The sequence below is a fragment of the Erithacus rubecula genome (genome assembly GCF_903797595.1).
Source record: "Erithacus rubecula genome assembly, chromosome: 5".
Lineage (NCBI taxonomy): Eukaryota > Metazoa > Chordata > Aves > Passeriformes > Muscicapidae > Erithacus > Erithacus rubecula.
In genome coordinates, this window is record NC_136687.1 from 58996912 (window position 1) to 59008138 (window position 11227).

An 11227-nucleotide genomic window follows, 5' to 3' on the forward strand; every position below is an offset into this window, starting at 1 on the left:
GCATGCAATTAAAAGAATATTTACTGTACTTTGATTTTACCCAACATAATTCTTTTGCTAGGTTTGATCTAGGTTTTATGAGGTTTCCATGGTGATACTGTGGCCACTACAACAATTTCTTTGTGCTGATGTGACTCTTGTGTGCCTGTCTAACCCTATGACATCCCAGCTTGGCTGAAAATCAGCAGGAGTTTGCTGTTGACTTCAGTGGGTTTGGTGTTGTCTCTGTTGTGACTGAATCTGGAAACTGCTCTGGAATCATACAAGTCCCAGGTGAAGGCAGCCTGTAGTCAGGATAATACTTCTGGTTTAAACTGTTCCCTGTTTTGCTTGAAACCAAGTGGAATTTGCTGCCATTCAAACCCACTCCCAGGCTGACCATACTTCCACATGCAATGAGTTATGCAAACCATTTCCCTCACAGCTTAAGCCCTCTGGGATAATTTGATTCCATTGCATGGAAGCCCTTAGAATGGAGTGGGATATGGCAAAAAGGGATCATGAAAGCACAGAACATAGTTCCCTTTCAAAGAGCTTGCATCTGGATATGGATGGGCTTCAGAGAAAGATTGGGAAAAAGGAGGAAAGGAGAATTAGCAGTGATCAAAGCACATCAGTTGCCTGGCTACATTGAGATTGATATGTTGCCAGCTGAATAATTGACACTGGTTTTAGGAGGCTTTTGAAGAAAGACAAAAGGATTTGCTCTTCTGTGTGAAGCAAGTGGAAGGATGTGTGGCAATGCTTTTTGGGAATTGAGTGGGCAGAGGGTGGCACTGTGGGTGACAAACTTGAGAGGGATTGCAGTGCCCATTTTAAGGGAGAGTTGGAGGCAAAAGTATGGCATGAGCAATAAGGAAGAGTTAGTGGATAAATATAAAAAAAAGAGAGGAAAAGGGCCAAGATAAGATGATGGTCTCAGATTAACAGTACTCTGAATTGCCCTAAAAATGGCAAGTGCCAGGATAAGACAGAAGGAAGATGATGAGATGGGTGAAGGAAACTGCATGAGATAGGCAAAGTTCCTGTTATGACATGAGATGGGTTGCTAGATAAGACTTTTAACGTGCAAGTGTGGTTAAGAAAGTCTATAATTTTCAAGAGATTATGTGAAAAGAAATAGCAAGTTTTAGAAATAATCAGGGTAAGAGAATCTTTGGAGTATAAAACAGTTTCCAAACTTTTCTACCTCCTTATTCTAGTGAGACAGTCTTGGATCAGATAACAATAGAAAAGAAACATTTTTGTAATATTTCAGCTGGTGTTTAAAGTTGAGAACAGGACAAGGGACAAGATTGATTGTTGAAGGTCAAAAGATCTCTTAAGGAAAGATGTGAGCTGTGATTTTTACTATCTTGTCTTTTGGACTGATAAGTGGCTGTTTCTCCTAGCAAGAAAAATGTCCCAAATAATATCACCTTCCTTGATTCTTGTGTTAAAGTTTAACTATGAGCATGTGGAAAGATTCAAGAAAGAAATTTAAGGAAAGTGAGGATAAATGTATTAAAGGTACATATTTTTAAAAGTTGCTTTGCGATTTTTCGATTTGCGAAAGAAAATTGTTTTTTTCTTTTAAATTAAGAAAACAAGAAAGTATTAGTTGTGTCAGTTTTATGTTCAGTTCTGTAACTCCTGAAAATACTGAGTAAATCTAACACACTTGTGAAGTCAGTTTTCCTCCTAGACCGCAGAGAAAAGCTTCTCATGGAGCAAGGATGACCTCTTGTGGTTGGTTTTCTGGTAGAGACTCAGGCTTGGCCCATGTCTAAAAGAGTCTGGATATTGATTAAATGAGGGAGAGTCACAACACACACTAACTATTCCTACAGCAATCCTTTATTTAAGTGGGGAGTATGAACATATTGTCAGAGAGGCTGATTTTGCCTCTGATGCAACTTCTCTCATGTTGAGGTTAATGTTCCAAGCTGAAATGGCTTTGTTTTTAAATAATCCATAGAAGTGAAACAAAAAAGCAAATAAACTCTGTGTAATTAAAGACTTCCTGGTAAATGTTCCTATCAATCTAAACAGGTACAAGCTAGAAGTTGTGGCACTGTGCTGGTTTATAGGAAAGTACTATATTTTCACTGTTGATGCTAACTGAGGTAGAGACTAAATATTCTGCATCAGCTGGAGAAATACGTATTTGTAAAATATCTTGCTTATAAGTAATCTAATTTGCTCTCACACTGGGTGGTGTTTTAATACTTTGTGCTGACAATGTTCTTTTAGTTATCACTACCCCCTGTCATGTAAAAACTTGTACTATTTAAGATTGCATTGTTTATTTTTAACCATGGTCTGGAAATTCAGAATCTATTGACTAACCTACTTGTGCATTTGAGAGGGGAAACAATTTGTCTTTTGTAGAACATCAAAATCTTTGCTAGACCTCCTTTGTGCCTCTGCTAGGAAGAGCAGAGTGCTGTGGAATGGGATGTGCAAGAAGCCCTCAGTGCCTGTGGACAGACTTAATGTTTGTAATGTTGTTCTCTTTGGGTATGTATTGCCAACGTTATTGTAAAATCTGTATCTGGAAAGTTGGGAACTCAATACAGAAAAAAATTCAAATATCAGTATATCAGCAAAGGAGCACATCTAAACTTCTCAATAACCTTGGGAAGAAGGGCTTGATTAGAAACAGAGTTGATTCCCACTGTAACTGAGAGTCTTGGAAAACTCAGAGACTGCAGTGTGAGATGTTTTGGGCTGTGTTTTTCTGATGGGTGATGTTAGCACCAAGCAAAGACCCTGTGCTTTGGTGTCTAACCAGTCACTTCTGGCAGGCAGTGTAGTGTGAGCTGGAGACAGTGATGGGAGGACAAATCAAGTGCTGAGGGGTTGGCTACTGTCATGCTTTGACACTGGCCAAATTCCAAGCAAATTCCAAGAGAGGCCACTCACCCAGAAGACCTTTCAGCAACATGAAAGATACCAAATTAATCCCCCATTCTTTAAAGGTGATGATGGTGATAAAAATAAGAGCTATTATAATTATGATAATTATTAAAAACAGAACATCAGCAGAAAAAGACAAGTATATATATGAATCTCTAAAAATTGCATGCACACACACACATTTCCAACCACATGATCTTGCACCACTCTCAAGAGTGGAAAGTAATGTTTCTCAGCCTGCCTTTCCTTCTGTAGTGCAGAGCCTGACTTGTCCCATGTGGTGAGGAGAGGAGGCTGGAGATTCCCCTGCCTCAAGGTGGAAAGTCCCTGTGCTTCCTCTGACTACTCTGGATGTCCTAACAAAAACCTTAAAGGGGTGAGGACTTAATGAAAAATAATTTCAGCCTTTTGTCTTCAGATACTTGCCTAAAGGCAGATTTTTCTAAAAGCCAGAAGGCTTGGCATTTGATAAATATGGCAGAATATTTCTCTTAGGCCTTTCTGGACTGTTTAGAAGCAAGAAGGCATTTAGGGAGAAAACTTCTTGCTGGCTTACATGTGGCAGGACAGGTAGCTGCCACTAAACCAAGCACTCTGTTTAGAATTGAAGCATTGAAGGTGAAGAAACCAGAGCAAGGCTTTGCTGTGCCTAGAGGAAAGAACATTAGATTTTTACTAAATGCATGTTTTGCATGCGTGTGTACTTCTTGTCATCACAATAGAGGCAGAGCAGCTTTGCTACCTACTGAAATATTTTTCTGGTTTTTATTGATGGTGTGGATAGCAGGATGAAAGTGATTTGTAGTGGAAGTAAATTTCTCTATGTTCATGGGTAGCTTAGAAGACAACTACTGAATTTCTACAAACTTACACTGAAGATCAAAAATTAGTTGAAAATTTACCTTTCTTTTTTAATACTGTCTCATAAAACATGGAGCTAGAAATGGCACCTGATATTAAAAACAATGTTAACAGTTTAAATGTTAATAACATCATTAGAGTTGTAGGAAATCAGAATAGGTGATCATAATGGACTCTCTTACAGGAACCCTAATTAGTCTTTCCTATCTGTAGTAAAAACAAACAAATTCTTACTGACTCCAAAAAAGCCTTTTCTTCTCCCAAGACAATGTTATAATGAACCATTATATAGACATATGACAACAAAACTTTTAGTCTCTTCACAAAAAGCAGCTTTTAGACAAGATGTGCTCCATCTTTTATTAAAAAAAAAAAAAAAAAAAAAAAAAAAAAGGTAAACATCAGAGCTTAGAACTAGAACTTGATGAACAAACTTCCTCAAATGACTTTTTTGTTAAAAGTGTACTTATAAATCATTCATCAGTTCTTCCCCTGCATGGGCCATTTCTCTGTCACTCCAGCATGGACCATTTCTCTGTCACTGTAATTGTAATGATAAATAGTTTATAAATGTATGAGGTAAGATGGTGCAATACAAAGGATAGGGCTATTGTCTAAACCCTAAATGCAATGTCTGAAGTATTTGAGTGATGAGTTCAGAACACTTACTTTTGAAAACTAGCCTTACAGGAGGACAGAATTCTAAAGCAGAAAGAGGATTAGAAGTGACAATAGCCCAAAATTAAAAATCTGAGCTCTATTAATTTTTAACTAAGGACTCTGCATACTTTTTCCTTTAACTCCCTTCAAAGTCTCCATAGGCTGTAGTCTGAGTTGCAGTCCAGGTAACAAATACCCTTCCACTTAATTTAAGAAAGATTCAAGAAAGGAAATAAGAAAATGAGACAGCAAAATCCTAGGCTGTCTTTTTTTTTCATGGGTTGGCATCCCTAGGATTCAGTGCAATTTTCATTCGAACTGGTGGTAAAAATTCCATTTGAATTTTAATATCTACATATGAAAGTGCTTCCCTTGAGCAGTAGCACTGCTTCTAGGAACCTGTTCAGTCACAGCTTTGAGCAGCAAACAATCTTATGCAGCATATGCAGGAACATCACAAACTATGCCTGATGTGCCAGAGCATTTTGGCCACAACCTACAGATAGGAAAGTCTGGAAGTACAGAGCTTGTAAAACTCTCTGTGACAGCACCATCTGGTGTCTCCCAATAATGCTATTTATGCTATTTTTAGGAGAAGGAAAGGAAAGAAATATCCTGATAACTTTTAAAGCTAAATTTGGATATAGGCAAAGGGGATTTCTAGGATCATCTAGTCCAAACCTTGCTATTGCATGCCATCATTTAATAATTCCTTCACATCAGTTTATCATGTCTTCTTTAATTCCAGTCAGGTAATGAGAAAATGTCATAGTTCTGTTAATGAAAAGCTTCCATCTCTTTATTTTCTTTTGTATTCCTTTATATATGAACAACTTGCAGTCTTTTTCTTAAGGGCCAAATCCTAAACTACTGTTTTCTTTCCACTGCATTTAGCTTTCCTGATGTACCAACAGAGACCATCAAATCCTGTTCAGTTTTCCCCTTGTTGCCAAGCTTTTAACTTTCTCATAAATAATTCTTTACTCCCTCAGCCTCCTAGATGCCCTTTTCTGCATCTTCTGCAAGGGCAGCCCCAGGTGGGTTTTCTTGAGGCCTCACAAGAAAAGGTTTGCATGCCCCCATCACTGCTGATTGTCTTCTGATGCATTTTAAGGCCACATTTGAAGGGGAAGGGGGTTTTAAGGGATCTTTGTGACACTGTTGTCTTCATGAACCAGTATCCCAACCCAGAAGCTTCCAGTTAAGAGCAGAAATATGTGTTTTCAGTCTGTAAATTCATGACCTGGCATTATGCACTATTGAATTGCACCACATCTCTCTCAGTTGGATCAATAAGGTTTTCCTGTACTCCATACATGCCTTTCTCTCTATTGCCAATGGCACCTTATTTTATGTTGTCAATTAATTTCCCATTTTGTTTGTATGCACAGTGGTCATTTATGATCCTGTTAATGGTGATCAATCCCAGTGATCTCTCTTGGGAAATCTCTTTTAGTAACCTCACCCATCTGTTTTCAGGAGAACATATTACTGTCTTCCATTTGGCCAAGCATATGTGGCACTGTTTAAATCCTCTGTTTAAGGTCATTAGAAAGGTGTACTAGTACAGAATGTCCAATTAATTCTCTGAAGCAACACTAGGAATCTCTGCACATTTGAATTTTGAATTTGAATTGCCCCAAGAAATCCTTCCCACCATAGTCCTGGATACATCAATTTTTCATTATTCCATTCAGAGACTTGTTGGTGATTGCTTAAAGAGAAAGATGCAGGATATCTGTGTCTCTGTTCCACAGCATATTCACTGATATGTTTCAACTAAAATAGTGCAAAGCAGGATTCTCTCCCTAATTTGAAAACTGCACCAGTGTTTATTATATATTGCCCATAACAGACAGAGTTATTTTCTGCACAAAGACTCAACTCTGTGTTTCTTTTAGGAATTAGAGAATGGCATGGAGCTGGCAACCTCTGCTTCCAAAATTTATCATTGTACCACAGATGTTATGAGCCATCTAACAAGCACTTAGCATGACTCTCTTTGCTCCAGATCACATTAACTTCCAGCATGATCATCTCTAATCACACATTTCTCTGCAGCAGGTTCTATCATTTTGCAGTCTTGATTAACACATTTCCAATTTGTCTGTTTTTTAAGAAAGAATCTCTTTTATTGGTTACAGTTTGGTTTATGTTCTTCACAACATCTCCCCTGGAAGATGATTGAAACACTAAAGAATGACACCATTTTGGAGCTGTGTGCTAAGGTATTCTGCCTCAGCAGGACTGTGCTTCTCTGTCTGTGTCTGTCAGCACCAGAGCAGCGAGCACAGATGCAGAAATATAAATCTGAGCACCATTCCACAGTTAATCTAAGTGCTGTCTCCAGTTGGTCAGGGTCACTGTTTAAGGGAGATGCTCATCACAGCAGTTCCCTCATGCTGTGAACTGTGGAAGATGTTAATTACAGAAGCTTGGGGGGTCCTGGTCAACCTTTGATATTTTTGATTGCATGTGCTCTACCTTACAGGGAGACAAGTAAGAGAGGAGAGTACATAAGGTGAGAATTTATAATCAAGTTCCTGGTTGGGATGGCAGGAAGTGCCACCTTGACTGTCCCACAGACCTGGGGCTGAGTTTTGCCTGTTCACTTTCTCTGTGAGACATTTGAATACCTCCCTTTATAGGAGAGCAAGGGAAATAACCTAATAACAGGAGAAAACTAATGTTTTGATATTTTTAACTTGCAAGGGAAAAGCCAATATTTTGACTAAGGGCTGAATAAGCCTCTGGATGAGATCAATGAGAAATCTGGAAAATGCTGAAAGTTTAAGGAAGCTGAATGAGCTATTATAAAGGGAAAGAAATTGCAGAAAGGTGACTGCTTCTTTCAATGGTCAATATTTTTAGGAAGCTATAATAGCATAAGGAACAGGCAGAAAGGGGTTCATCAGTAGCCATCTCCCAGGGTATTGTACTTTACAAAAAACCCTCTAATGAAAGCAAACACTAAACAAATAGGATGAAATGTGGCAGGTTTTGCCTTTGGAACACAGGGAGCACTATCTCACAATGAAAACTTAATAGAGATCAAAGAAGGTAAGGCTCCTTTGAACTCTTTTCATAGTATTTTAATGAAAATATCACTTTCCCTATAAATTCTATTGAACTTTTCCTATAACTCCAGTGAACAGTTTATTTTTGCTGTATCACAGATCCTTTTTTTGTCTGGGACATTACTCAGAAACTTTCTTCAGAGTGTCAAAGTATTCTCAAGAACATTCAAATTTACCTAAGCAAATGAAACCAGAACTACAGTGGTAATGTAGTGATTCAGAGAATGTTACAATAGAATGAAGCAGGATTCTGGAATAAAGTGACAGGTAATGTAGCTATTAGCATATGAATGGGAAGATGGATGGAGTATTATCAATGTCACTTAGGGCAAGAAAAGTTGTATTGCTCAATTAACTCTCTAAATGAACTGACACAGCAGGGTTTGGAGCTCAAAGCACAGTATTGGCAGCAAATGGGGAAGGGGATGGTTTTGCTTTATCCTTTGCATGGTCTCCCAGTGTTAACATCTCTTCTGCTCTTCTCCAGCTGTAGAAAAGAATCAGTCTCAGCCAGGGAAGGCGAAAGAGCTTCTTTTCCTGAGCCCTCGCAGAGAGATCCGATTTCAGTCAGCCTTCCTGCTGTCCATCAGCATCAAGAAACCTCCAGGCTGCACTGAAGTTAGCACTAACCCCAAGTGTCTCCCATCCACTGACCCCTTGGGGACAGTCACACAAGGCAGAGGGAATTGACCAGAACCTCCTGAGACGAGAGAGAGGAGGGATTTCTCACCACCCTGTGGTGAGTATCTTCCATACGTTTGCTTTTGCCTGTGCCCAGTTCAACACAGAATGACTGACCTGACCTTTGGGAATATCTAGGTCCTATAGACAATAAGGCATCAAGTTTGACACTCTATTGCTTCCTGGAGGATCTTCCCTCCAGTGATAAAGGGAGCCAGTGCACCAATATAGACTTTTTAATACCCTGCAATGCCACCTTCAGTATTCTTTTGGATAAAGATTCCTACATTCCAGGTAAATCTCCACTTCAGCAGAATTTAGGCAGCCTAGTATTTTAAAGTCTTATTTTTAAACCTTTTGCCGTTTACCTCTTGGCAATGAGTGCCCAGATGAGGTCCATGAAACACTGTGGGATTCCATAACAGAGGGCTTTGGTAACCTGGTGGAGATTCCTCACCTTTAACTAAAGAAATTTCTGCTATTTCCTTTGAGATCATTTCAGTTTTGGTACAGACACATGATCCAGCACAATGTAAGCATAGCAATTATCTTTTAAACCAAAAAGGGTATATAAACTAACGAATTTTACCTCATGAAAGGGTAAAGTGTTGTGGTATATGCCAGAGGTAGCCAAGCAGTGAATTTCAATGTATCCTTTGCTCATTATCAGCTGTTGCCTAAATCCAGCTTCTGAGTTTCTACATGCTACTTCACATGCTATTTCTCTTCTACTTATTAACCCTTTTTCACATACTCAAGTTTGGATATGATGGTCTTGCAGCTTTTTGCAAGGTATAGCTCAGGCGGAATTATTGTCACTTCAGAAACATGGAAAACAGGGAGGAGAATTTGTAACGTTGTTAAAGTCATACATAACATTCAAAATTCTGAGATACACCCTTCAACCCAATGCTACTGAAACTGTAGAATTATTTTCAGTAACCTCTCAGTAATCTTTTCTTAAACTCTCAAGGTTCTCAATATCTTTTTTTTTAAATGCAGATGCCAAAACTGGACAGCTTTGAATATTTGTCTCACTGGTGTTTCAAGTGGAGCAAAAATCCACTATTTCATGCTTGTTGCTCCTCTGAAACACCCAGGGATAGCTGTATCCTCTCTAGATACCTTTTCCCTAGGAATATAGGACAATTCTTTCCTACTCTGACCCCCTACACCCTTCCCTGTGTGCTGAGTAAATGACACAGTGCTCCAGAGTGGCTGGCACTTTGTCACCTGGAAATGTGTTTTTACATTAAGCTCTATTAAAGCACATTCTGTTTCAACTAAGTTCATCTTCTCTGGTCCCTAACAGGTTACAGTGTAATGAGAATGTCATGTATCATTGACTAGCACACTTGTCAAAAACCTGTTATGGACCTGGCTGTGTAACTTTACTAACCACACTGGTACCTTCCTCACAAAAACATGAATCATTTTTGCTTGGCAGGCAACTTCCCATGAAAACACTTTGTCCATACACTAGGTTTTTTCTCTCTGTTTTTTCTTCAAGTTGGTTAATGTCAGCCTAATCAGCCTGTAACTAACTGGTAAACATAATTAGTTATTTTGGACCTTATCAGGAAACTGATTGCTGAATCTTTCAAGATTTTCCTGTTATGCCAAGATTTACTTAAAGTAGTGTCAGAAAGAGACCAACAAAGAAAGTGAAAGATACAGAGCATTCTCTCAATGCAGCTGCCAATTCTTTTGTTATTTTATTGGTGCATGCAATTTTTCTGGGTCTGCTGTTTTTCATATGTTCTTAGGAGATGCTTCTTCTCTTTTAAGTCCATAATCTAGCAAACATGTCCTCCTTTTCTTTCCACATACAATCCTGGAGTATTTATTAATAACATATATCTTTTTTCGACTCCTCTTCTAATAATAATCCTTACAATTCTAAATACACAAACGCTTTATTGCCCATAGCCCTTCCAAGAATGGATTTTCCCCTTAGGGCTTTTGCTTCCCTGACAAAATCTCAACACCTTCTAATTAATGTTGATTGCCATCTACTTTTGCATTTCAATGTTAGTTCAACATGGCAATTTTTCTTTCTCATTTGCTGACTTTGCTTTTTCAAGAATGGACTGTCAAGGGAAGTTTTCCTCTTGCTTAATGGTAGACTTCTTGGTAAATCACCGTATTTCCCTGTAAACGCCTCTATTTTATTCCCCTATTTGCATTTTTCTTCCAAATGCACTTTTTTTCAGCTTTAGAGAATTAACTTTTTCAAAGCAGCATGTGTGTGTAAAACATGGTTAAGGCTTGTTTGCTTGGATCATGGGCAGCTGCGAACATAATCTGAAAAGAGGCAAATATTGACACGAGTGAGATACTCAGGCACTCATTGAATGAAAGTGAATGGTATTTCCAGCAGCAGGTTTTACTAACAGGGGCTAGAACAGGCACTACCTATACATCTTGTAAGACATTTTTTTGTTACTGAATATAGGAATAGGAAAGTGGAATCATTTGCAGTAGTACAGACAAACAAACATGGAGTCCAGGTGCGTTTTGATCCTTTTGAAAGGCATCAGTCGTGGCCAAAATTCTTTTGGGGTGTTTCACACACTAAAAATCCCCAGGTCTGGGCTTTCACCGAAACAAAATTAAACACATCGTCTAAGAGCCTCCAGAGAGCAGCTCCATCATTCTTTGAGGCTTTCTGTGCTCCTGTCAGTCACACCTGATTTTAGTAAACGCGCCTGTCCTTCCTATTTCTGGAACTACAGCCGGAAACGTATTCGGGGTGTATTTTAAAACCTCTGTACGAGGGAGCAGTCAGGAAAAGTGGGAAAACCAGAGCAAAGCGGGCGCTCGGAGGTGCCGGCTGCGCTCCCGGGAGATGCCCGGATCCCGCCAGGTGGCGACGCCGCGCCGCTCCCGCCGCCGGCGCTTCCCGGGAGCGCCTCTGCCACAAATCCCTCTGCCAGGAGCCGGGCTCTGCCAGGAACCCCCTCTGTGCCAGCAGCCCCAGTCCAGCGGGAGCCCTTCTCTGCCAGCAGCCCCCCTCCACCGGGAGCCCCTCCGCGGGGCCGTCCGAGCCC